This window comes from Cynocephalus volans, chromosome 9, assembly GCF_027409185.1.
Source record: "Cynocephalus volans isolate mCynVol1 chromosome 9, mCynVol1.pri, whole genome shotgun sequence".
Taxonomy (NCBI): domain Eukaryota; kingdom Metazoa; phylum Chordata; class Mammalia; order Dermoptera; family Cynocephalidae; genus Cynocephalus; species Cynocephalus volans.
The window spans coordinates 123,623,092-123,648,717 of NC_084468.1; the positions used below are offsets into that span (position 1 = coordinate 123,623,092).

At 35.6% G+C, this 25,626-nt stretch overlaps 1 protein-coding gene across 1 annotated transcript in view; it reads right to left on the minus strand.

The window, feature by feature from the left end:
• MAML3 (mastermind like transcriptional coactivator 3) overlaps positions 1–25,626 on the minus strand; it is a 413,182-nt gene that overhangs the window by 264,446 nt on the left and 123,110 nt on the right. The window lies entirely within an intron of this gene.

The following is a 25,626-nucleotide window of genomic DNA, read 5'->3' on the forward strand; positions in this document are numbered from 1 at the left end:
TAGAGAGGATACATGCTCTGGCTGTCTTTCTACCCAGGTGCTTTTGTCAGGCTACTCTTGTTCTCTGAAAGTCAGTGGCCACGGCCTTCAAAGGACTGGATAACAGCAGGGAACATGTGAATATGTTAATGCTATAGCTGTGAGCCTGGTATTTTAATAATTTTGTTCATCTAGCCCCTGCCCTTAGTCACTTCTCCCCTCTAACCCCCACCTAACATAGAGACACAGAGAGAGAGGTATTCATTTCCAGAATGATTTAAATATTTTAAATATTTAGTATTTTAAAAGTAAATTAACAGGAAAAAGAAAAAATCAAGATTGTAAGAAAAGAAATAGGATAGAATCATAAGTAATTATTGGTTTTGCTCTATCAAAGTAATCTTCAATTTTTTTCACTGTTCACACTTTTCAGAATCTGAAGAACTGGTGACTACCACTTTTATAGAGTTACATAAAAAAATAACCTTACTACACAGAAATCTTAATATTTACTTACCGTGAGAGGCCTAAAATCACATGTAAGAAAATACAGTCTGGTCACCACACTATTTCTAATGATTATGAATCAACATGTGCTAAAAAGACGTGTATAATAAAAACAATATTTGCTAATTTTAAACGGTAATACTAATGTTGTTAACACATTTCTAACATAAATCTTGTCCTTGAAAATAATATTATTGAAGGCTAAAAAGTCATTTCTTTGCCAGCTGATCTTTTTGAAGAAAAAAATAGCTTTTGATGAAAGAAATAATCAAAATGAAACAGGTTTTCCAAAACTCACTGCCTTGGGATAAGTTTCACGAACTCCATGTTGACATTTTGTTCTTAATATAAACAATGTATGTGGTTAGAACTTCTGATTAATTAACATATAACTTGCTGGTTCTGATTAAGCCATTTAGTAATTGGTAAGAAGAGCTGGAGCATGAAGCCTCTGCCTCACGTTGCACGTAGATGCTTTCGGTTCCCATGTTGTAATCAGTAACCAATGACTGTGATTCTTGTGTCCCATGAGAAAAGGACAACTGTACTTGGAACTTTCCCCCTCCCTTTTATAACCTCCTTTTGAAACTTCCTTATAAAATGCCTTTATTTGTGGTAGACTCAGAGCACTTTCCAACTCTGTTGGCTTGTGTTTCCTGGGGTGATCGTCAAGTTTGGCTTTCAATAAACCTTTATAAGATTATTTCTGCATCAACAGCCTTGATTTCAGTCCACACTTTATTGAGGTAAAATTTACATCTAAAATTCACCTATTGTAAGTGTACAATCAAAAAAATTTTAAAGAGTACAATTCAATAAATTTAAGGGTTTTGTAACCATCATCACAATCATTGCATTTCCATATAAATTTGAGGGCCAGCTTATCAATTTCAACAAAAAATTTGGCTGGTATTTCTATAGGGATTGCACTGAATTTATAAATTGATTTGGGGAGATTTGCTATCTTGACAATATTTAATCTTCCATCCCATGAACTGGGATGTCTCTCCATTTATTAAGATCTTCTTTGATTTCAGCCATGTTTTATAGTTTTTGGTGTACACGTCTCATACTTATATTACTTTGTTCTTAATCTTTCCTTTTTTTTTTTTGATATTATTGGGAATGGAACTGTTTTCTTAATTTAATTCTCAGATTATTTGTTGCTTATGATAGAAATGGGATATTTTTGTATATTAATCTTGTATCCTGCATTCTTGTTAAATTCACTTATTAGTTCTAATAATTTTTTGCAGATTCCTTAAGATTTTCTACATACAGGATCAAGCCATCTGTGAATAAGCTTTCCATTCTTTATGCTTTTATTTTATTTTTGCCTGACTGCATTGTCTAGAACTTCCAGTATAATGTTGTATAGAAGTGGCAAGAATGAACATCCTTGTCCCCAATCTTAGTGGGAAAGCATATCATCTTTCACTATTATGAATATTTAACTGAGGGTTTTTTGTAGATATCCTTTATCTGGTTGAGAAAGTTCTCTTCTATTCCTAGTTTGTTAAAAGTTTTTATCATAGGTGGATGTTGGGTTTTCCAAATGCTTTTCTTCATCTTTTGAGATAGTAATGTGGATTTTTGTCCATTAGTCTATTAATATGATACATTAATTAATTTTCAACCTCACATTGATGGGATAAATCCCACTTGGTCACAGTGCATAGTCCTTCTCACATGTTTCAGGATTCAATGTGCTAATATGTTGAAAAGGATTCGTGTATCTTTGTTCATGAGGACATTCTTATAATGTCTGTATGACATTAGTATCATGAGTTGGGAAATGTTTCTTTTTCTATTTTCAGTAAGGCTTATTGAAGAATTGATTTTTTAAAAAAATATTTGATACAATTAACAGGCAAAGCCATCTGGGCTTGTGCTTTTCTGTATAAAAAGATTTAAATATTAACTTAATTTCCTTACTTATTATAGTTCTATCTTTCTACTTCTTCTTGAGTCAGTTTTGATGATGTGTATCTTTTAGAAATTTGTCCACTATTTCACACAAGTTATCTAATTTGTTGGCATAAAGTGTTCATAAGATCCCGATATAATTGTTTTAAATTCTTTTGGGTCAGTAATTATGACTCATCTTTCATTCATGATTTAACTAATTTGTGTCTTTTCTCTTTTTTTCTTGGTTAGTATAGCTAAAGATTTATCAGTTTTCCTGATTTTTCAAAAAATAAATTTTCAGTTTCATTGATTTTCTCTATTGCTCTTTTCTTTTCCATTTTATTGATTTCTACTGTAATCTTTATTATTTCCTTTCTTCTGCTCACTTTGGGTTTAGTTTGCTTTTTTTCTCTAGTTGCATAAAGTAGAAGCTTGGGTTATTTATCTGAGACCTTTCTTCTTTTCTGAAATAGCTGATGAAAGCTGTAAATTTCCATCTAAGTACTGCTTTATCTGCATCCCACAATTTTTAAAATGTTGTGTTTTCATTTTAGTTCAGTTCAAAAGTTTTTCAAATTTTCCTTGTGATGTTTTCTTTGATTCAAGGGTTATTTAGAAGTGTATTGTTCAATTTCCAAATATTTCTATTATTTATTTCTAATTTAATTACATTGTGGTTGGAGGATATAAGGACATATTTTATATGATTTCAGTTCTTTTAAATTTATTGAGTCTTGTTTTATGGCCTAGCATAGAGTATATTCTGGAGAATATTCCATGTGCATTTGAAAAGAATGTATATTCTGCAGTTGTTAAGTGAATTGTTTTACATATGTCAGATTAAGTTGGTTGATAGAGTTGTTCAAATTTTCTATAGCCTTGCTGATTATAGAAAGCCTCGCTTTCTAGTTATCCTATCAATTAGTGAGGGTGGGGTACTAAAATTTTCAGCCAGTGTTGTTGAATTGTCTATTTCTTCTTTCAGTTCTGTCAGTTTCTGTTTCATGTGTTTCAAGTCTCTGTAGTTGAGTGCATATACATATATAGTTGGTATATATTCTTCATGCATTGATCCTTTCATCATTATGAAGTAGCAATAATAATTATGAAATATCCCTCTGCATCTCTAGTAAGAGTTCTTAAAATATATTTTTTAATGTTAATGGTTCATATTTGCATAGTATATAATTTTCTATCCTTTTACTTTTATCCTATTTATGTTTTGAATCAAAAGTGTGTTTCTTATGAACAGCATATCGTTGCATCTTACTTTTTTTTTTCTTTTAACCTGGTCTGACAATCTCTGCCTTTTAATTAGGGTGTTTAGAACATTCACTTTAAAGTCATTATTGATATAGTTAGATTTACAAAGGACATTTTGGTATTTTTCTATGTCTTCTATCTGTTTTGTGCCTCTGTTCCTCCTTTACTGCTTTCTTTTGTGTTAAATACATATTTTCTGGTGTGCCAGTTTAATTAATTCCTTTTTACTTATTTTTGAGTTATTTTCTTAGTGATTACTCTAGGAGTTATAATATGTTCCTTATGACAGTCTATTATAACTTAATACTAACTTAATTCCAGTAAAATATAGAAACTTTGCTCCAATATAGCTCTATTCTCTTAGTCAGATTAAGCTAGTTGTAGCAATTCTGAATTCTGATATTATCCCCCTGAAGGTTGTTGTTTTGATTTTTTGTTTGTTTGTTTCTTTAGTAACTTTCCTGAATTAATTCTGTGAAATATCCCTGGCAGTATAAGGTTACTAATGGCTCTTCTTCACCGTTTTTTTAAAAAAATTCTTGTTTTTCTTTTTATTTCTGGCTTCCTATTTGTCACCCTTGTGTCTGCATAGCTTAATTGTTGGACAATGAATAGACAGAGATTGTGATCAAACACCTCAAGCCAGTAAGAGCTCCATCCTCTGCCGATCGATCTGTGAGTAGATAGAGAAGCACACTCAAAGTTCAGGCCACTTTCAAGCAGACCTCAGCTTTTGCTTTCCACTGGGCCTTTGCATGTTTCTGCTAGGCATGTGCTCAGCCTCAGGACTGGCCAGGAGTGTGTGGATAGCTTGGACTCTCTGTTGTCTGCTGCACATGGAAAGCCTCATCTAGGAATATGCTTACTCTAAACATGATGGGATCCTCAAGGTAACAGAGCCATTGGCCATCCCCAATCTGCTGCCACCAGTTCCTTTACAGACACTGACAATGCCACTGGTCATGAGCATTGCCCACCATTCCAAATCAAATGAGCCCCCTTTGACAGCAGCAATAACCTGCCAGTCCTTATGGACTGTGGTCCTCTCAATGCCCCAAACCTCCATGACAACTGAATTGGGCAAGGGATGGGTGCAACCTCAAGCAAGACTTGTATAGATTTCCTCTGTTCTTAAAAAAAGTTCAGCAGTTTTTTACATACAAACACTTCTCAGATTGTTGTATGCCTTTATCCAGTTTCCAGAGCAGTAAGACGATTGTTTTGTTCACTTTGTCCAACCTTACATTTGCTTTCTTAGAGAGAGGATTTGTTGACTTCCTTACTTGGCCAGGACTTATTTTAAATGCTGTGAATACTACAACAGAAACTTGGCACTCCAGATTATTTATATCCCACCCAATATAATCTCTACAGTGTCAAATACTATGCAGTTTTTTGTTCGTCGGATAAAACATTTATCTCTAGAATTAGTAAGGCCCAACTTGAAACTGTGGCTTGTTTTCTTTTATTTATTTATTTATTTCCCCATAAGGAAATAAAACACCATTGATAAATTAAAGATTTAAGTCAAGCCATTTGGGGGCACACTTCTGGATATACAGGAGAAACTCAGCAAGTGGTCCTTAACTCATAGATGAGGACAACCATCTATATTTTGAGAAGGAATGTGCTTACTTTCCCCCATTTTTGTGATATTACTGCCCACTATGTTTCACCAAACATCTATACCAAATGCCATATGAAGGATATAATTAAGGACCATTTAAAAAGTATCTCCCCAAAAAACATCCTATCATAGCTACATTTTACTGTTTGGCGTGATCTTCCTCTTGAAAGTCACAATGGGTTTTCCTGTTAATCTCAAGCAAGCATCTGATTGAGATGTTGCTAATGTTAAACAGCAATACCATTTGATTAATATATTAAACTGTCACGGTCATCTTCATTTACCTTAATAAAGACAGTTCATTACTTTCAATGGCTCTTTATTGCTATATGACTGAAATTATGAGATAAAAAAGAGCCAGCAAAGCAGTAAGAGACCCACAACCTCTGTTCTCTCATCCCTGAAAAAAAAAAAAAAAAAAACACAGCACTTCCTGTGTCTTGATTTAACCTGGAGATAAAAAGAGCTTTGCCAACATCAACTAAAACTCACCACAGCTGGTGAAGTTAACAATCAAAACTAGCCCCTTAAATGGACATAAACATATTTGCCTGAGATCATGTAACAAATTGATACAAAACCAAGAAAAATGGATTAGATTGCTTGTCCCTTTAACCACCACATCTCAGTCTCACTCTACTTACATCAAAACCAAACTATAGGGCCAGTTACCTAAACCTTTATCCCAGCCGGACTTCTGCGGGAGAATTTTCTTCCTAATGGAGAAAAAAGAACGGTGGTGTGGAAAAGGACAAAGATTGACTCAATGACCCAGCTGTATGAGTAACACCCTCAAAGGAAAAAGAACAAAGGATTAAGAAAAAAGTTAGCCTTCTTTTCCTTCAAATGCAATGCAAGTATGATCAAAGAATCAAATCTCAAGTAAACTAACAAAACATAGATTGATTTTGCTGTTTTAGCCCAGAATGGAATAGATGTGTGTTAATTTTGCAACACACTGCTCCAATTTTCCCCATGAGCAGTTGCAGTTTTAGCCACCATCAGTTCTTACCATGTTAAAACACTTTTTCAGAGCTGCTTCTCTATAATGAAACCAGTTTGAAGGTTCCAAATTGCTTTCTTATGGGAGATGTTATCCCATATATCGTGATAACTGTTATAATGCTCATTTAAGGAAGGTAGGGAGCAGGTGTTATAATTCCAGTGAAAGAGCCAAGAGCTTAAAAGATGCCCACAAGAGGTCTCAGAGTTAGTAAGTAGCAAAGCGAGAAAAAGTCAAAGTTGCTGGAGTCAGCACAGAGGTGTTCCCTGTCCTGGGTCATACAAAATGAGTCAAAATTACAGGTGACAAAGGGCCAGAGGAATACTTTTCACCTGTCTGCACATGCCTGTACACACACACCTTGATCCATCAAAGGTTTTATTTTGTGTATTAACTATCCCAATATGTTTCCCAATATATCCAGAAGATTCTATGAAAGCTACAATGAGTCTTTTCCCATGCATTGTAACTTATTTGAATAATGAAATATATGTGTCCTTCATGAAAGTTTATCACTATTTAGTCATATCCTTGGCCTAATAGACACTGTCAATCTATACTTTTTACTTCTCAAAAAAAAAAAACACAACAAAAGCAGATTCACACCTGGACTACCATGCCTTTTTCACAGCAACATGGAAAGACAAAAATCATTTAAATGAACACTGTTATTTTTTATTATTTTTAAAATTAATTTTTTAATTGACAAATAAAAACTGCATATATTTATGGTGTACAGGATGTTTTGAAATATAATATATACATTTTGCAATGGCTAAGTTGGGCTAATCCAACATATACATTACCTCACGTATTTATAATTTTTAGTGGTGAGAACACTTAAAATCTACTCTTAGCAATTTTCAAGTATACAATACATTGTTATTAACTATAGTCACCATGGTGTACAATAGATCTCTTGCACTTATTCTTCCTTTCTAACTGGAATTTCATATCCTTTTGACCAAAATCTCCCCAACCTCTGGTAACAATCATTCCACTCTCTGCTTCTATGAGTTCAACTTTGTTAGATTCCACATATAAGTGAGATCATGTGGTATTTGTTTTTCTATGCCTGGCTTATTATTTTATCTCTACCTGAAGTCTATTCTGCTTAATGTATAATTACATATGGAATAGATTTAAAGTCTGAAAAATTATTTCAGTTGAGGTCTGAGTAGGAAAACTTACAAAGCAGTAGAAGCAGAATAAATCATGAATTTTAATAAGTCACAATGAGAAAGAGTAAGACTGACGAACTTACAAAGCAGTAGAAATAGAATACATAAATCATGATTTTTAATAAGTCACAACGAGAAAGAGTAAGAATGGTCAACTTTCTATCAAATTTATTTTCACGGTACATTTGTAAATATTCAGAAGACAATAATGACTTTAAATTCTAGTTCTAAATACTAGACTTAAAATCAGAAGATCCAGGACTTGTCATTATCACTAAATTACTCATTAACTAACAACCCATGGCCTAACATGGTATCATTTACATGGCTGCCCTAAAGCACCTTACACTCTGGAGTAGAGTAACAATATTCACGCACCTCCGAAAACTGAAACAACATAGCTACAAGTATCCCTGGATTTGTTCACTAGATATACCCAAGCCAACTTGGCAGCAAAGAAGCTTGTGTGTCTTGATTTTTTCAATCACACAGAATCCCTTGTACTGCAGGCCTCCCAACATTCTCCCGTGTCAGCAGCTCTGGTCCCTTGGGCCAGCACCTGCAGAGTTGGTTGGAATGGCTTCCACTGTGGTGGCAGGAAAGCAGTGGTCGAGACAAAGCACCCAGCTCCAAAGCCAGACTAAAGATTCAGGTGTCCAGAAGCCTGAGCTTTTTAAAATAATTTGACTAGGTTGATGTTTCAATTTACCAATTCTTTCTCAAAATTCCTCTCTGCAAGTTTATATAAAGATTGAGGATTCTAGAGTTGGAAGGAACTTGGCATGGGAGTTAATAAATTTCCTGAACTGATGATAGGAGCAGGACTTGACTTCCTGCTTCTCCAGGCCAGTTCTGCTTTTACTATGCCACACCAGGTTGGGGAACATTTAGAAATGACACTAGTATGGCTTCTTGGGGAACATGGGTCAGGTTTTGTTTACCTAAGGAAAATTCTAGAAGAAGCTCTTGGACAGAGTTCCAGACATTCTGGGGGAGAAGTACCTAGTGAAAGACAAATGCAGGACATAACTTTGGTATAAAGAGAAGAAGAGCTAAATGGTATGAAGGGGTAGAAGACAGACTGGAGGACAGTGCAGGAAAGAGAAACAGAAACAAGAACCGTGGCATGTCAGGGGCCAAGGAACATATGCCCTTAATTAATCTTACATAGCTTAGAAGGACCGTGAGAAAGACAGTGTCCTATCTTACTAGCTTTGTCACAAAGGGTTAACATTGGACAATTCTTTTTCTGTGCTTTGTCATTTCCCATTTTAAGATGGGGATAATACCATTTTGCCAGTGACATCTTTCAAAGGGGACTAAGATCTTTACATGTGCCCCTGAAGAAGTCTCAAAAGAGCACCAGGTTCAATTTCTAGCTTGGCCAGGCACTGGCTCTGTGTCCTAGGAACATCCCAAACATCCCCTAAGCTCAGTTTCCCTATCTCCAACGATCAGGGATGGGGCTCCTTGAATTAAGTCTGTTCCAGCTATATGATTTCCATATACGAAGTGCTTCAGGTTTCCCCAAGGAAAGTTTCTGTATAAATTACAAATGGCTTTAAGAGCCTTGTCAACCCAACCTTTTCCCCCTCGTTGTTCGCCTCCTCAGCACAAGCAAGAGAATCACTTAAAAAGCATTGCAGGTTACAGGTAATGGGAAGGAAAAAAGAGAGAGACTGTAAATGGACTCTTTAGAGTAAAGCCCCACCAAGCCATTAATGCTTTACTTTGCAAGAGACAGAATGTGGATAAGCGTGTTTATTTCAGAAGCCTTTCTGAACATCTTACCTGGCTATTTAAATTCACAAGGCATTTGTTGTCACATTTTGTCTTTTATTAATAATGGCACAGAAGCCAGGGGACTGGCAATTCTCTCAATACCCCAGAATATTGTGGGAGGGGAGTTACTCAACAGCACAGTTTCTTTACATACCATGAATGTGCTGCTGAAGGGCCAGTACTCCCTCCCACCCCCGACCCCCACTCTAGTGTACAGTATTTTTAGCTAGAAACTGTTAGATCAAGGGCATAACTCCCAAATCCACATAGGGGCACTGTCAGTTTTAAAGGCTTCACATCTTGATTTCTCACTTCTTTGAAGCTCATTGGAAACCCTACCTTTGGAGCATTTACTTCACTGAAATAATCTCAAATTCCTTGGATCACCAAGCAGGAAGAAAGGATAGGGATGGGGGGGCAAGGGCAGGAGGAGTAGTGAGGAGAGAAAGAAAGAAAATGGGGTGAACAGAGGCTGGGTGAGACTGGCTACGGAGTGTGTGACACGATCTACCCACTGCAGACAAAGAACACCCTGAGACTCACAGGGAGACAATGAAGGCTCAGAGAAAAGAGCAGAGCACGCGCGGGGCTGGGGGGAAGCCGCAGCTGCTCCTCAGGCGAGAGCCACACACGGTCACCTCCCGGCTAAAAGGATTTCTACCGTTTTTATTAGGTTTAGGTTTTTGGGTTTGTTTTTTAAGATAAAAAATTACTCCTCTCCGTTGCCACATTGCCCAGATATAGCTGTATTCTCAACTATCCAAGCAACAAACAGGATGATTTTGGTTTCTTTAAGTGTTTAGAATTTCTTGTGAAATAAAATAAATGAGAGGAAAAAAGAAGTTCGGCAAAGTAGCTGAAGTCTGTGCTTGTTCAAAGAACACAGGTAGAAAAATTGGGGCTGTAAGTGTGATGGGCAGGAGATGGTGAATGCGGAGGACAGGGGCTTTAACAGTGTTGGGGAATTGACTGGATGGATTGCCACCCTTTGTCCTGTTGAGCTTACATGGTTACATTTTTAGTATTTTTAATGTAAAATTTTTAATGTTTCCCTTCTCCTCCTTCCCCAAAAGTATATAAAACAGGCAAATTCACTAGTGATTCCTAATCGTCCTTGACAGAAAAAGAACTGGAGATTTGACAAATAATATGTGTAAAATCTTCCTTCACTTAGAAAATATTAAGGGGAAAAAAATCAATTCAGAAGAACTGAGATCAAAAACTAAAACATAGAAAAGAGAAATACTAATGGTGCAGCTGCTAAACAGCTCCAGTAGGATGTTGGAAACATGATCACCACAGGACCCGATCTTTTTAAAATGACTATCTGTTTACAAACAAAGCACTTGCTAAATAACACCCCAGGTAATAGATGATGACAGGGATTGGGTTTGCTCTTTTAAACAACAACAGATTGGAAAAATATTTCAATACCATCAGACAACAAATTAAAATGAAACATCTTTTCTACCTGGAAAAATGCAAATCTAGCTGGGAAAATTGATTTCCACCCCCTATCAACCCTCCCAAAAGGAGATTAGAAAGAGAAAACAGAAAGACATACATCCTGGAGATGAACTTTGGTAATGAGTACCATAAACGTTCATAGGGAGATCGGCTCCTATTTCATAGGCCTTTGAAAAAAATATTTTAATATGCACACGCGAGTCAAACAGTCTGCAGTAAAATGCATTTAATATTTAATTGTTTTTATACACTGCGAGAGGGAGTAAAGTCTTGTCACTCACCTGATGAAATCCGATCTGTTTCTAATCATCTCACCCAACAGTGTTAAAGACATTACCGCTGTGACATAATTCAACCTCAAGACACCTTGTGGAAAACACAGGTCAGTTTTAAAGCACCAGGTGAGTAAACAGACATAATTTAGTCTCACAATCTTGAATTTTAGTGGTATACTCATCTTTTGCTTAGAGGCTGCCACTTAGGATCACATGCCATGTAAGAGTTTTCTAAATTTAAGTGGACTTTATGGAATAAGCTGACTCTTTTTTATCAGAACAAATGAAGCGTCAACAAATACTCTTCTGTCTTGTTTCTAATTCTACGGTGCCAATAGGGAGGGGAGTCTGGTAGGACGAAGGACCTGTGCCCTCCCCTTTCCTGACTGGTATTGGAGTGAACAAGAAATAAATTAGGGAACATTTCGAGACTCCTGGGCAGAGCAGAGAAAAAGGGGTTGCCAGGTTTTCTCATGCAATGAAGTACTTCTGTTGACCTCTAAGTGTAAAACAACTTTGCATTCAACCATAGCGAGAGTTAAATTGAAATCAACAACATTCTATATTCGTCTATCAAATTAAAACAATAGAACAGGCAGTAATAATAATAATAACAAATACTTCCATAGACTTAGTCTTTGCCAGGGACTAACCTAAGTGTTTCACATATATTAATTCATTTAATCTTCCCAACAACCCCTAGAGGTAGGTATCATATACAAATGAATATAAACTTGGTTATGCCTGAGAAATAAAATTCTTCATAGCGTTGGTGGTAAAATTGGAAAGAGGTAAATGACAGTTTTGAAAAGGAATTTCTAAAGTCCACACATCCTGTAACATATGACGTTGTTCTATATATTGCTGGGGCAAATATTATATGAGGAAAACATAAGAATATCTTATCTTCATTTTATTTAAATAGCCTTGTTAATAAATTTCCACAGAAAACACCGATCTCTGTAGAGAGAAAAGTAAGATTTAAAAGAGATTAGGGGGAAAAAAAGAAAATATTCGATAATGGGAGAAAAGACCTCATAGTAGCTAAGAAGCCATCACCAATCTGAGGAAAATTGTCTGTACTCATTTAAAGAGCACAAAATGTTTTCTAATGATGAATATGCTAATAATCCTGATTTGATCATCACATATAGTACACAAATACTGACAGTCAACTCTGTACCCCACAAATATATATAATCAATTATGTTTCAATAAAAGAAATAAAAAAATTTTAAGAAAGAAAAAGGACATCTATAACAAAAGAAAACAAAAAAATCAGGCTGGTCCTTCTTAGAAATCATAATCATTACAGCTTTACTTCCTGGGATTCTTTCTAACACCAATTCCTAGTAGCTGAAATAATAATAAGGGTATAGAAAAGGAGGCAAAGGGAGAATAGGAAATGTTTCTATATTTCATTGCATTTGGGGGAGGAGGGGACGACACATGTCTAGAAAGAAAGAGGAAGAAGAAATGACAGTTGAGAAAGGGTTTCTGTCTCTGTTTCTTTTGCCTTCTCACCCATTTTAAATTCATCTACTTGAAATGAAGGGGCAGGGAGCAGGCGGAGATCAGGTTATATTTCAAAGCCGTTGGCCCAGGACAGCCTGGGAAAACCAGGCTGATCACATTCTTCCACCCACAGCTAACTGAGAGGATCGGGAAAACTACTAGTCTTACCAAGCTCCAGTTCCTGACCCTGCGCCTTCTCCCGTACCATCCTGCAAGAGCCACCAGCTTTGCTCCACTGAAACTGCTTCTCTGCTCTTGCACTAAAACCTGCTGCTTTTCTAAAGATGTGTCCCTTTAGGTCACCTTAATCCAGTAACTCATAGTCATTTATTTGGCCCTACTGTCAAAGGGAATTTTTCATCAGTAAGAAATGGCATTGTTGGGTGGTGTTAAGTCAATTTATACTGCCGAGAAAAGAGATTCCAAACGTCTAGGATTAATATTTGTGGTATTTACCCTAGGCTAGTCCCAGAGTTAGAATTTTTTTTTTTTAGATGTTTTTGCTTGGTGTTTACAGGTTTCTGACCTTTTAGAACATCATATCACATGGTGAGGACCAAACATTTTCTAATCAAACATTTTTTCAAATAAAGTAGGTTTATTAGGAACACAGTTTACTGCCTGTCGTTGCCTTATGACACTGATCCCTGAAGGAAATACCAAGTGAAACTAGGAGCCAATAAGAGATGACAATGCAAACGTCAGATCTTCTTTTTCTTTTCCTCAAAAGTTAAAAGCCTGTCTTTATATTGATTTTCAGATACTGAAAATACACAGTTCATCTTCTAGATAATCTCAATGTGTCTCACTCTAATAAACAAATAAAATTTATAGGAATGGAAAAAAGAGACGAATCTATATCTGTAAACAACCTTTATACACAGGCACAAACATTATCCTGATACATAATCAACTCCTTGTGATAAAAAGACATTTCTGGTAGGCCCCAACCTGTCAGCCTTCACAGGAATGTAGATCCTCCTGTACATTTCCCCACAGTAAAACTCTTTGCCAATTAATTTGACAGAAAAGGGATAGTAGAATTGTTCATAAATTATAATTTACATATTTGGCTTAATCATAAGTTCTTTGAATATCTAAAAGGCTCATCTCTCCCTAAATTCTAATATCCTTCAAACTGTGATTTAATGGTACAGGTATTCCCATGAGTTTGAGTTTTTAATATAATACCATGAAAGATATCCATAATATAGTATGTATTTGCACCCCTGTACATAGGCATCTGTATGCTCAGGTCTGATAACAGTTAATGCTGACACAAAACATTAGCCTGTGCCTACTGTTACGTATAATGTGCATTTCAGTCACCAGAATTTTGGTTTACTAATGGGAATTGCCAGGAAGACACAGAGAGGTGTAGAATTTAGGAACCAACACACCCCAGGCTCTCACAGGCCTCAGGCTGCAGCAGGAAGTGTCTCACTCTGTAGAACAGGCTTTCCTTCAACCCTCCCATCACATATGTTCTGATCCTGACCCACTTTCCTAGTCTGTACAGTAGTTCAATGTAGAATGCATTCTACCAGCTCTTATTCTGCTTAGCAGGAGATCTTTTCCTAGAAAATTTTTTATTCTCAATTAACCATGCTGACCAATGTTCAGGAATCATTCCATTAGCTGGTCCTCTTACTCAACTGTAACATATGTTATAATAACATATTATAAACATCACATCACTAAGAGTTCTCCATAAGTCAAAGAAACTATTCTCAGTAATCCAGGCACAAGCTTTGATTACATTTATTTAATTCAACAAATATATAATGAGTACCTGCTATGTACCAGGAACTGCTCTACGAGTCAAAGATACAGAAGTGAATAAAAAGACAGAAATCTTGGCCCTTAGGGAGCTGACATCTGAGATACTTTTCTACATTTATATGGATCTAGGAAGGTATCTATAAAAGCACAGGAATTGTATCAGTTTAAGGTAAACTTATTTGGCATAGAATGTATCTTCACATAATAGCATTTTAATACATACTGAGACTGGGCTTAGATTAAGCAAATGATTGGATGGTACAGAAAATTAAACAACTTTGGTTAGCTAGAGAAATTGTTTTCAACTGATACTGTGTGGAAATAGGCATTGCTTCTATTGCATGCTTCCACATTCTAGAAATTTTGTTTTCCAATGCAAAAGGTAATTTGACTCTCACATGTATGAGAGTAGTATCAAACTACTAAATGAAGTAAAGGAACAACAGAGAAACTTCATTCTTTATTCACTACCATGCTTTAGTTTTCAAAAAATATTAAAGTGTGCTACAAATATGAGGGTCCTGGTTAGTTCTAGGCCTTAGTGAAAAGGGGCTCATTTCATTTGATTCTAAACTGCATACCTAGTATTCAGCAGAAGGAGCAAAAGTAAATCAGATGTTTTGACAGGGGTAATTAGAAATTTGTACCACTGATAAGTACACCTATATATACCCACATATCTATGTTGCGCCATATGGCAGAAGTGCTTTTCAAATGTTAGCATTCAATCAAAGTGAATACGTAAATATATACATATTTGCTATTATATTCATATTTGCTCTTTAATTCATTATCTTCATGGGGGTAGATCAGTCTGAACCATTTAAAAATTAGAACTAGGAATTTTTACTTAAAGAAATGCTGTCTGTTTTCAAGTGCATTACTAACTAGAACTAAGTCAATAAATAGAAAGGTTGCCAACTGTAAGTTTTAAGGTATCTATTTGAATGTGTTTTGTTGAGTATGTTCACGTGTCTACAACAGTTTCACAAGATCTGTTCATGTTAGGAAAAATCCTTTAAGATAGTGAAAACAAAAGAGGTGTCAAAATATTCTGAAAGGGGCTACACTTGGTAAAAATCTCAAACTATTTCTAATTTGAATTAAGAGAAACAAATGAAATAATGATCCCATTAAACAATATACAAGAGATATATAGGCCCTAAAAACTTTACTTTGATGACTTTACAAAGCAGAGAAGGGATAATAATCAGTTTTATTCCAATTTTTTTGAGGTGGGGGCTCAAGTGAACTAATGCTAACGGCCCTAATGATTATTATTATTGCTTAAGGTTTGGCTACATATGTCTAACCTCTCTGCCCACTTGTAGATTGGCAAGTTTCTATATGTGTGGAGGACAAATGCTTTATCTAGCATACCAATCCCTTTTGCCAAATGCTATTAACAATTTTTTCTTTTATTCAATCCACCTTAAACATTCCACCTCTAAGAAAAGGGAGCAAAAGCTTTTTCATGGCAAAGTATAATGAAAACTTCTTCCTGCCTAAATCATCAAAAGTTCTGAATTAGTAAGTCTAAGTTAATTTTTACCATACATTAGAGAAGTAATCTAAATCTTAAAAAAAAAAAAGGTCTACAGATGTTTTAAGCAACTATCTATTATTTAATACCTCTTCAATCAGACAAATTTTCTTGCAAGTAAAAGATCTTAAAATAGAAAGTTTTGAAAAATGGAGTTCTCGCAAGTTTGGCAACCAAAAAATTTTACTTTGGAAATAATTCAATGAGGAAAAGAAAATAAAAGAATTGGTGCTGTTTAGATTCAAATAAGTTTCCCTGTAAAATCTAAGCTTCAGTTCCCACCACGTAGAACAACAATCTGCTACTCTGTATGTGTCAGAGGTCATAAATTGTGAGTGTTACCGGTTGTGGGTGAGACACACCTGGAAGGCCAGTGAGACGCACGGTCCCTGGGGTCTTGGTTCGCTCCCTCTTCCCAGCCTCTGTCAGCCGTCCAGCCCACCAGCTCTTTCTGCGTATTGCCGGCAGCTCTCAGTTTCCTTTCACCCACTTCAGTCCCGTCTAAAGCCAGCACTTACCACCTCACACCCACACGTCTAAAGTTCACTAACTCATCTTCCTGCCTTTGTTCCCTCATGCGCTTCCCCACCAAGTAAATGCTCCTAAATGCCATCTGGATTCTTGTATTAACAGTCTGCTCAGAGATCTCTTTGCTTGTTAAACAAAATCCATAACTCTTTAATCAGGCAGTCAAGATTCCCAGGATCTAGCCCTAACCTATCTTTTGAGGTTCTACTCCTCTCCTTCACCCTCCGAGTCCAATCATGTAGGCACACCATGAGACAAGTGCCCTGGTGCCATCCCATAGGGGGCACTGAAACACCACTAATAAATTAGAAATACAGTGCCAGTGAACTCAGGTTTCTACCCTCAAACTTCTTACTCACTGGTAAAATATAAACCAGACTCACTCCCATCAAAGCAAACAATGCCCTGAGCAGAGACCATGGCCTGTTTTCATGCAAATTACCTCTCTCCATGATAAGTATGACTGACCATGTCCAACAATAAGTGATTTAAAAAACTATAAAATGAAAGACAAGTCCAAACAAGTTAAAATGTCATGTTGCATTCAGAATACGTAATGGACATCTTATTTTGAACATAAACATAAAGAAAGGTATACATATTTTATTAACAGAAAATCATTTTTGCCTTTACTCCCCCACTAGAAAATGTTGAACAAATATTTAAGGAACCAAATGCTTAGCTTGTCAGGGGTGCCCACGTATTTCAGTCAGCCTTCCCCCTTGCAAATCTTGTCTACCTACAGCCCCATGAATATACCTTGCCATGTCCCCGTTGCCTGTGCATATGTCATTTCTTCCTCTGGAATACCTTCCTTGCTTTATTTCCCTCAGCCGCCTGCAATTCTTACTGTCCTTTAAGACTCAGGTGATTTTCTATTTTTTTCCATAACATCCTCCTCACTCTTACTAGCCATGAGTAATCTCTCTGTCCTCTGAAATCCTATGTTATCTCTGACACAATACCCCATACTGTCTTTTGTACCCATTTCTCTTTTTTAAGAAAAAATATATACCTACCTCATGCCAAGCCCTTTTCTAAGAGTCTTATATACATTTCTCCAGGTATTCTTCAAAACAACCTTACATAATCTCTTTATTTCCATTTCAAAGATGAATAAACTTGGATATATTGAAACAGGAATAACTAGCTCAAAGCCATACAACCAGGAAGGGGTATTGTTTAAATTCAGTTGTGTCTAACTCTGTGCCCGAGCTCTTAACACAATGCCATAGGGCCTCAATCTTACTTCCCTTCCCCAGTGTAAATTACTGGAGGGCAAGCACTGTATTTGGGGTATCTATGTGCCTCTCCAGAGTCCCCAGTAGAAACCCTTTCTTAACCATAACAGATACTCAACAAATATATGTTAATGATGGTGCTGAGTCTCCTTGGCCCTTCTGATAGGAATGTGGTGCAGATCCCATTGCAACTTCAACTGTTATAGCATTATTTTATAAAAAGAACTTCAGGTTAGGATGAGGCTTCCTTCAGTGTATGCGTGAAGCCAGTCTTCGCAGGAGCAACATTGCAGAAACTGTACAATTTGGAACCATCTTTCCATGATCTTCTGCCAAATTGGTCTTACATATTTTGCATCTTTACTGGTCAACTTCTTTCTAAATTCTTCTAAAGGGCTCACCATCTAACAACACTGTTCTGGCTTTCCAGCACTATAATAGAAAAATAAAGCAATGCCATATGTTCATTTGTTAAGGAGCTTGACATAAATATCCAACCAATAACCAGAGAGTAGAGTAATTAAAGTGACAAGGTACTATAAATGATTTAAAAGTTATGGATGCTCAAAAGCCTAATGTAGACAATTTAAAATGAGATGACTTATCAAAGCAGAAGGGGTACAAAGGTTTAGCTACATGTTTATTATTGTAAAAACTAGGAAGGGCCTAAATGTCCAAAAGGAAGGGACCACTTAAATAAACAAGTGTGTATCCATATGATGGAATACTACACAGTCATCAGAAATTATTCAGTCACACAACAAATATTTATTGAGTGCCTTATGCTTGCATGAGGTAAACAAGAAAGAAATTATACCTACTCTCATGGTGCTTACAGTTTGGATGATATAGAGGAATATATAATGACAAAAATGTTTTTATATTGTTGAGTGACATGATGGGTTATAATACAGTAAATCTGTATGAATTAATTTTTTGGTTTTGCTGTTTTTCATAACTTGAAGATATATTTGTTCTTTGTTCACAGCCTATCTTGAAGATATTTAAGTTCAGCATTAATGTCACAGGAAATGTTCAACTTTAAGCACTTCCCTTCCTACTTATTTGCTTAACACTAGGATATCAAAATGTCTAAAGTACTAAAAGACCTAAGTATGTGTGTATAGGAAAAACTAGCATTACTTAATAAAAAGCAAGATATGAAAGTAGACATCGTAGTGAAATCTGGCAATATTATTTTATAGAAGAAAGTAAAGCTGTACATTCAAAGTTCAAAATTCAAAGTGAAAAGTAATTCAAAATTCAAAATTTAAAAATTCAAAAAATTCAAATTAAAATAAAAAAACTCAAAATTCAAAAAAAGTAATCAAAAATTCAAAGTGAAAATGAGGCAAGTATAAATCAAATACAGATTTTTTTTTTTTCAAAAGATGACCGGTAAGGGGATCTTAACCCTTGACTTGGTGTTGTCAGCACCACACTCACCCAGTGAGATAATTGGCCATCCCTATGTGGGATCCGAACCCAAGGCCTTGATGTTATCAGCACCACACTCTCCTGAGTGAGCCACAGGCCGGCCCAAATACAGATATTTTGCAATCTTAATTGAAACTAATTTTCAGATAGCTGTTTGAAATATTTTTATATATTCATTGTAAGTATATATTATTTTAAAGTGTGAATTAGAAGGTTTCCATTGATCAATTACAATGCAAAGACATTTTCTACTGATGCACTTTTGAAAGAAAAATAACAAAGGAAAAAATCAAAGTCAAGTACAAAAATCAAGAAGAAAATAAAATTTAAAGTCTCTTAATAAAATGTCAATAAAAAGGATACCTACCACTCTGGGATACCCTGTTTTGCATAAGTCCTGAAGATACATATAAGTAGCAAGAATATAAGCTCTATAATTTCTTAATCTAAACAATAATAACCTATATGATTTATAATATTCCAACCTCTTTATTCTTTCAAATTCTTAATTTTTAGAAATGAACAGAAACCTCCTCAAATTGATAAACAGAATTCAAAAAAACCCTTACAGTTAATATAGTTGATACTGAAAGACTGAATGCTTTCCCCCTAAGATCAGGAACAAGGCAAGGATGTCTGCTCTCACCGTTTTTTGACAAAATATTAGAAGTGCTAGCTAGGGCAATAAGGCAGGAAAAGGAAATAAAATTTATACAGATGAGAAAAACTCTTTTCCTATTTGTAGATGACATGATTAATATAAGTGATAAATTGCAAGGAATCTTAAAAAAAAAAATGCCCTCCTTGAATTAATCAGTCCAGTAAGGCAACAGGATAAAATATTAGCATACAAAAATATAATTATATTTCTATACACCAGCAATAATAAACAAGTGGGTAGCATAATTTAAAATATATCATTTATGATTACTAAAAATGGAATATTTATGTATAAATCTATCAAAATGTGGAATATACTATAAAGCATATGTACTTCACAGGGCCTGGTTTTCAAAAGCCTTGCAGTTTCAAATATTGACCTTGTGGAGGACTGGAAATTTTCCTCAGGCTATAAGCTGTAAAGTCTCTGGTGTAAGATAAAGAATTGTGGCACAGCAAGGTTGCTGGCTCAGGGACAGACTAGTTACTGATTGTTATGTAAAGATACTGAGAAATTGCTGTGAGATCACTTAATTGTCTACTGGAATGTCATCTGGCTTGTTTCACTGCAAGTTACTAGCCTATATTGTTAAACTATAATCCCACCTAAATTCTCTTCCTGTAACTTCCTGGTCTGGAAAATAAATGCAGGAAGAGAACCCCAATTTGGGGTTAATTTCCCAAGGAAGCAATGCCTCTTGCTTGAGGGTTCTGACAGGAAATTAACCACTTCGGGGTCTCTCACTGCTTGGAAGAGATGGGCTTTGAGTAATCCTTTGCATCTCCGTCACCCAGGGGAAGAGGGGTGACAAATCTGTGGGGGGGCGGGAAGCAACACAAAGCAACAAAATACAGGACTTATATGATGGAAACTCAAAATGCTGTTGAATAAAATCAAAGATCTAAATAAATGAAAAGGCATACCGTATTTATGCCTTGGAAGATTCAACATAGTAAAATGTGAATTTTCCTCAAACTGATATACAAGTTTAACACAATTCTTATCAGAATCCCAGCAAGATTTTTTGTAAAGACAAGACTATTCTAAAATTTGTATAAGAATGTAAAAGAACTAGAATAACTGAAACAACTTTGAAAAAAAATAAAGTGGAAGGAATCAGTGTACCTGATTTCAAGATGTATGATACATCTATGGTAATGAAGACTGTGGGGTACTGGTGGAAAGGCAGATACTAGATCAATGGAACAGAATAGAGAACCCCAAAATAGATCCACACAACCCAAATATGTTCAAATGATTTTTGGCAAAAGCAATTTCATAGAGGAAAGACAGTCTTTTCAATAAATGGGCTAGAACAATTAAGCATTCATTGGCAAAACAAATAAACAAAACAACAAAACAAAAACTCACCTTGACCTAAACCTCACACTTTGTACAAAAATTATCTTAAAATAGATCACAGATTTACATGTAAAATGTAAAACTATAAACATAAAAAAAAAAAAAATCAACCACACAAGCAAAAATCTTGAATCTAGAGCTAGGCAAAGAGTTCTTAAACATGACACTAAAAGCATAATGAATCATGGAGGAATCGATAAATTGGACTTCATCAGAACTAAAAACTTCTGTTTTGTGAAAGACTCTCTTCAGAGGATGAAAAGATTACAGATTGAGAGAAAATATCTGCAAACCACATATCTGACAAAGGACTTCTATCTAGAATATATAAAGAATTCTCAAAACACAACAATAAGAAAACAATCCAATTAGGCAATGAGTAAAAGATTTGAATAGACATTTCACTGAAGAGGACTTACAGATGGCAAACAAGCACATGAAAAGATGTTAACATCATTAGCCACCGGGGAAATGCAAATTAAACCCACAATAAGATATCACTATACACCTATCATAATTGCTAAAATTAAAAAATAGTGACACCACCAAATGCTGGCAACTGGGTCATTCATACATTGCTGGTGGGAAAGTAAAATAACACAGCCACTACGGAAAACAGTTTGTTTCTTAAAAAAACAAAACGTGCAACTACTCTATGACCAAGCAATTGCACTCCTGGACATTTATCACCCAAAAAGGAAAATTATGTCTACAAAAGAACCCCAAAAACAAACAAATAAAAAACCTGTACATAATTGTTCCTTATCAGCTTTATTCATAATAACCAAAATCTAGAAAAAACTCAAATTTCCTGCAAGGGATGAATGATTAAACAAACTGTTTTCTATACATACCATGTAATACTACTCAGCAATGAAAAGGAATAAACTACTGATACATGGAACAACTTCAGAGAATCATGCTGAGTGAAAAAAGCCGATCCCAAAACGTTACATAGTGAGTGATACCATTTATGTGATGTTCTTGAAATGAGGAACAGATTAGTGGTTGCCGGGTGTTAAGAAAGAGGGGAGGGGAAAGGAACTAGGTGTAGCTGTAACAGGGCCAAGTGAGGAATTCTGGTGCTTATGGAAATGTTCTATATCTTGACTGTATCAATGTTAACATCCTGATTGTAATACTATACTATAGTTTTCTAAGATGTTACCATTGGGGGAAATTGGGCTAAAGATTCATGAGAACTCTTTGAACCATGTTTAACAAATGCATGTGAATCTACAATTATCTAAAAATAAAAAGTTTAATTTAAAAAATAAAAAAGAAATGAATAAACTAGATCATTAGTGCTAGTTGGAGAAGGCTAAATTTCTATCAAGTCCATATGGACTTCTACAGACAATTGCTGGTGTAGATATCCCAAGATCAAATAACCTAAAATTTTAATTTGAGAACTGGCCCTGATTCTAATTTAAACCTCTAGGTGTCTTACTCTCATGGGATGGCTGCTGCTGTTATAGGTACTGAACAAAAACCAAACAAATGTATAACACACCATAAAAAAAAATCAAAAGCCTTCACACAACAATATTAAAGTAGAAAATGAATGTGTGAATATTGAAAACAAATATACATATATCTACTTGTGGAATATAATGAACAAACCAAAGTATACTGTAACATTTTTGTAGCTAAGATGGACTAAATGTTTTAAATAAGGAAAACAATCTTGCTTATTTTAATATACTAATGTCATTACAGGGAAAGAATAGAAAAAAACATAGGACAGTTATTTGGTTCTAAATTACTAATTCCAAACATTACATTAATCAAAATACTTTTGTTAGTTTTCATGTAATTCTTTTTCTGAAGTTAATTTCTCTGTGAAAGGTAAAGTCCAACAGTCTTTTGTGGCCAGGCTTAATGTTTTCCACTCATTAATGTATCCATAAGAATTTTTGATAGTCTATTATCAGGTACTGCTTGGCACTGAGCGAGGCAGGAAGATGAAGTAGAAATGGTCTCTCTGCTACTAATGTTTTGATGATTTTATTTTTAAGTAAATGGGTTGAAGAGTGAATGGTTCTGCGTAGTTTAATATTTTTATAACTTTATTCTATTTTGTACATAGTGTTTTTAACTTATTACAATTTATGTAACTAATCCCTTAATGTTGGGCATCGATGTGTTTTCTCAACCTTTTATGATTACAATGAACACAGAGCAGTAATAACCAACCGACAATAAACCAGAAATACAAAAGACCAAAAAAAATGGGAAAATTACATAAAAATAGATGAAATCTTATTAAACCTCTCAACTCAAATTGCTAATATGCAAAAAATTAGTAACTGGAGAATGATTTATTTTTGTCTTCCAAGTTGTTTAAACTTGAACCTCTTGACCAACTTGGGTTCCAATTGCTTTCTGTCAACTAATCTGTAAGTTACCCTTCAACTCTACCCTTCAGCCCTAATGAACTACTTTCCGTTCCCCTAACTGGCTATGTTTTTTTTCCAGAAATTTGCTATGTTTTCTCGATCTTGAAAACATCCCCTACCCAACAATTTGGCTGACTGTACCCTAATACATCTTCAGGTTTCAAAGATGCTCTTTTTATGAAACCCTCCCAGTTCTCTCAGAAGGTTGGGTGAAGCATATCCACACCTTGAGTTCCTTGTAATTATTTCACCATATTGTAATTACCTCTTCATTTGTTGGTCTTCCCCACTGGACCCAAAGCTCTTTGACAATGTTTCATTCACTATTTTATCTCCAGCACTGAGAAAAGGGCCTGACCCATAGCAGATACTCAATAAATATCTAATGGGTGATGAAAGAATGAGGAATGGATGAATGAACAAATACATTCTAAGACCCATGGCATAGGAAGATGGGCAACTCTTTGTTCACCCAGATGACTGGTTCCTGATTATGAACATGGTCAACAACACAACGAGTCTCCCTGAAGATACCCCAAATATATTTTAGAGCTTCACCATTCCATTGCTATACAACCTAGGAGCTTAAGTACCTTTCCTAACTTTCATCTAAGAGGTATCTCCTGAGAGCTACTCTTGGTAGTACTAAAGTCCTTTTTGACAAATACGGCAAGGTCCTTGAAAACATATAAAACTTTGGTGTGCAATAGGCAGCTGTGAGTGTTCAGAGTAAAGTTGATATAAAAGGGCTCCTATGACATGATATTTAGGTAGGCTGATCTGACTGCTTAATCTACCTGAAGAAATATTGAAGCCCTGGGTACTTTTAAGAGAGGATTTCTTAGCACTAAAGTCTACCACTAAGTTTCCATCTTTCTCAGTACTGAGACTACAAATCTTTAAACACCGGTTCTGAGTGAGCTTGTCAGTCCTCCTTATAACAAAGGCCTTCAGACACAGGAGGCACGCCTGTCCCTTGTTTCCTCATGTCTCATTTCAGAAGGTTCTTCCCACTGCAAACAGCAGCGCTACTTTTTTTTCTCTCCTGACCTTTGTCAACTGTGTTGCTGTACTGCATTTGGAAGTATTAACAATGGTCATTACCTGCCCTGTTTATTCAGCGTTAAGTATTAACAAGGCCTATGCTATCTCAGCTGCTGCCATATTTCTCCAGGAAAGAAGTGCCTATGTAAATGTCCTAATGCAAACAGGAGCCTTGTCTTTTTCTAGGTAGGGGTGGCGAGAAGACTTGGAGACAATTGAAAGGATAGAAGAAAACAGATATTTTCAAAGTGCAGTTTTCAGAAACATAAAATAATTGCACCATGAAACCTAATTCAAGGATGATTTTTGTGCATTCGGTCAGTTCTAGTATTTACTCATATGGGAGCTACATATTTCTACAGCACGTATTTCTGGATGTGCTATAATGGCTTCACACTGTTTGATACTGAGTAAACAGTATACTAAATATTTTACAGAATAATGAGAAAAATAACAACCCTTGGCATTGAACTCTGTTTACGGTTTGCATGTTTGGTTTCTTGTGTGGAACAGCCATGTCAAAGTAGGTGGGATCCTGTTTCTGAGGGGATGGGAGAAAGCTGGCAATATTTGCTGAGCAGAAAGTAGGGTGAAGAGTTTTATTAAAACTCCTATCAGATACTGCTTGTTGGAGAGTGAAATTGCAAAACCTGCAAAGAGGAGAGCCAAATACCATGCAGAAGACATCAAATATAAATAAAAAATTGACTTGGGGGGAAAAAATCTTTCACTGGAGTCAGCTTTTCTGTAAAAATTGGTCCGCTATCATGAATTTACCTAAGTTGATGACTGAGTCAGGTGACAAGGCAAAATTCCATCCTCACATAGTTGCAGGGAACTGCCAGAGAAACAAACTGAAGCCAAAGGCATGCTTCCTAGACAAGATCTGATCCACAGAAAGCAAAGGTGGAGGTCACTTTTTATTTTTAAAAGACCTGAGCAGTTACATAGAGATGAAAGCAGATAATGTGTGGAGAACAGAAGATTGTTTCTCTTCTGTATGCAGAGCTGTGAGAAATTTTAAATTTTAAATTTTCAACTTTCCAGAAGCAAGCATGGATTGCTTAAGCAATAGAAATTAAGTAGGGATAGAAAAAAAGAATGATTTGCTGGAAGTACTTT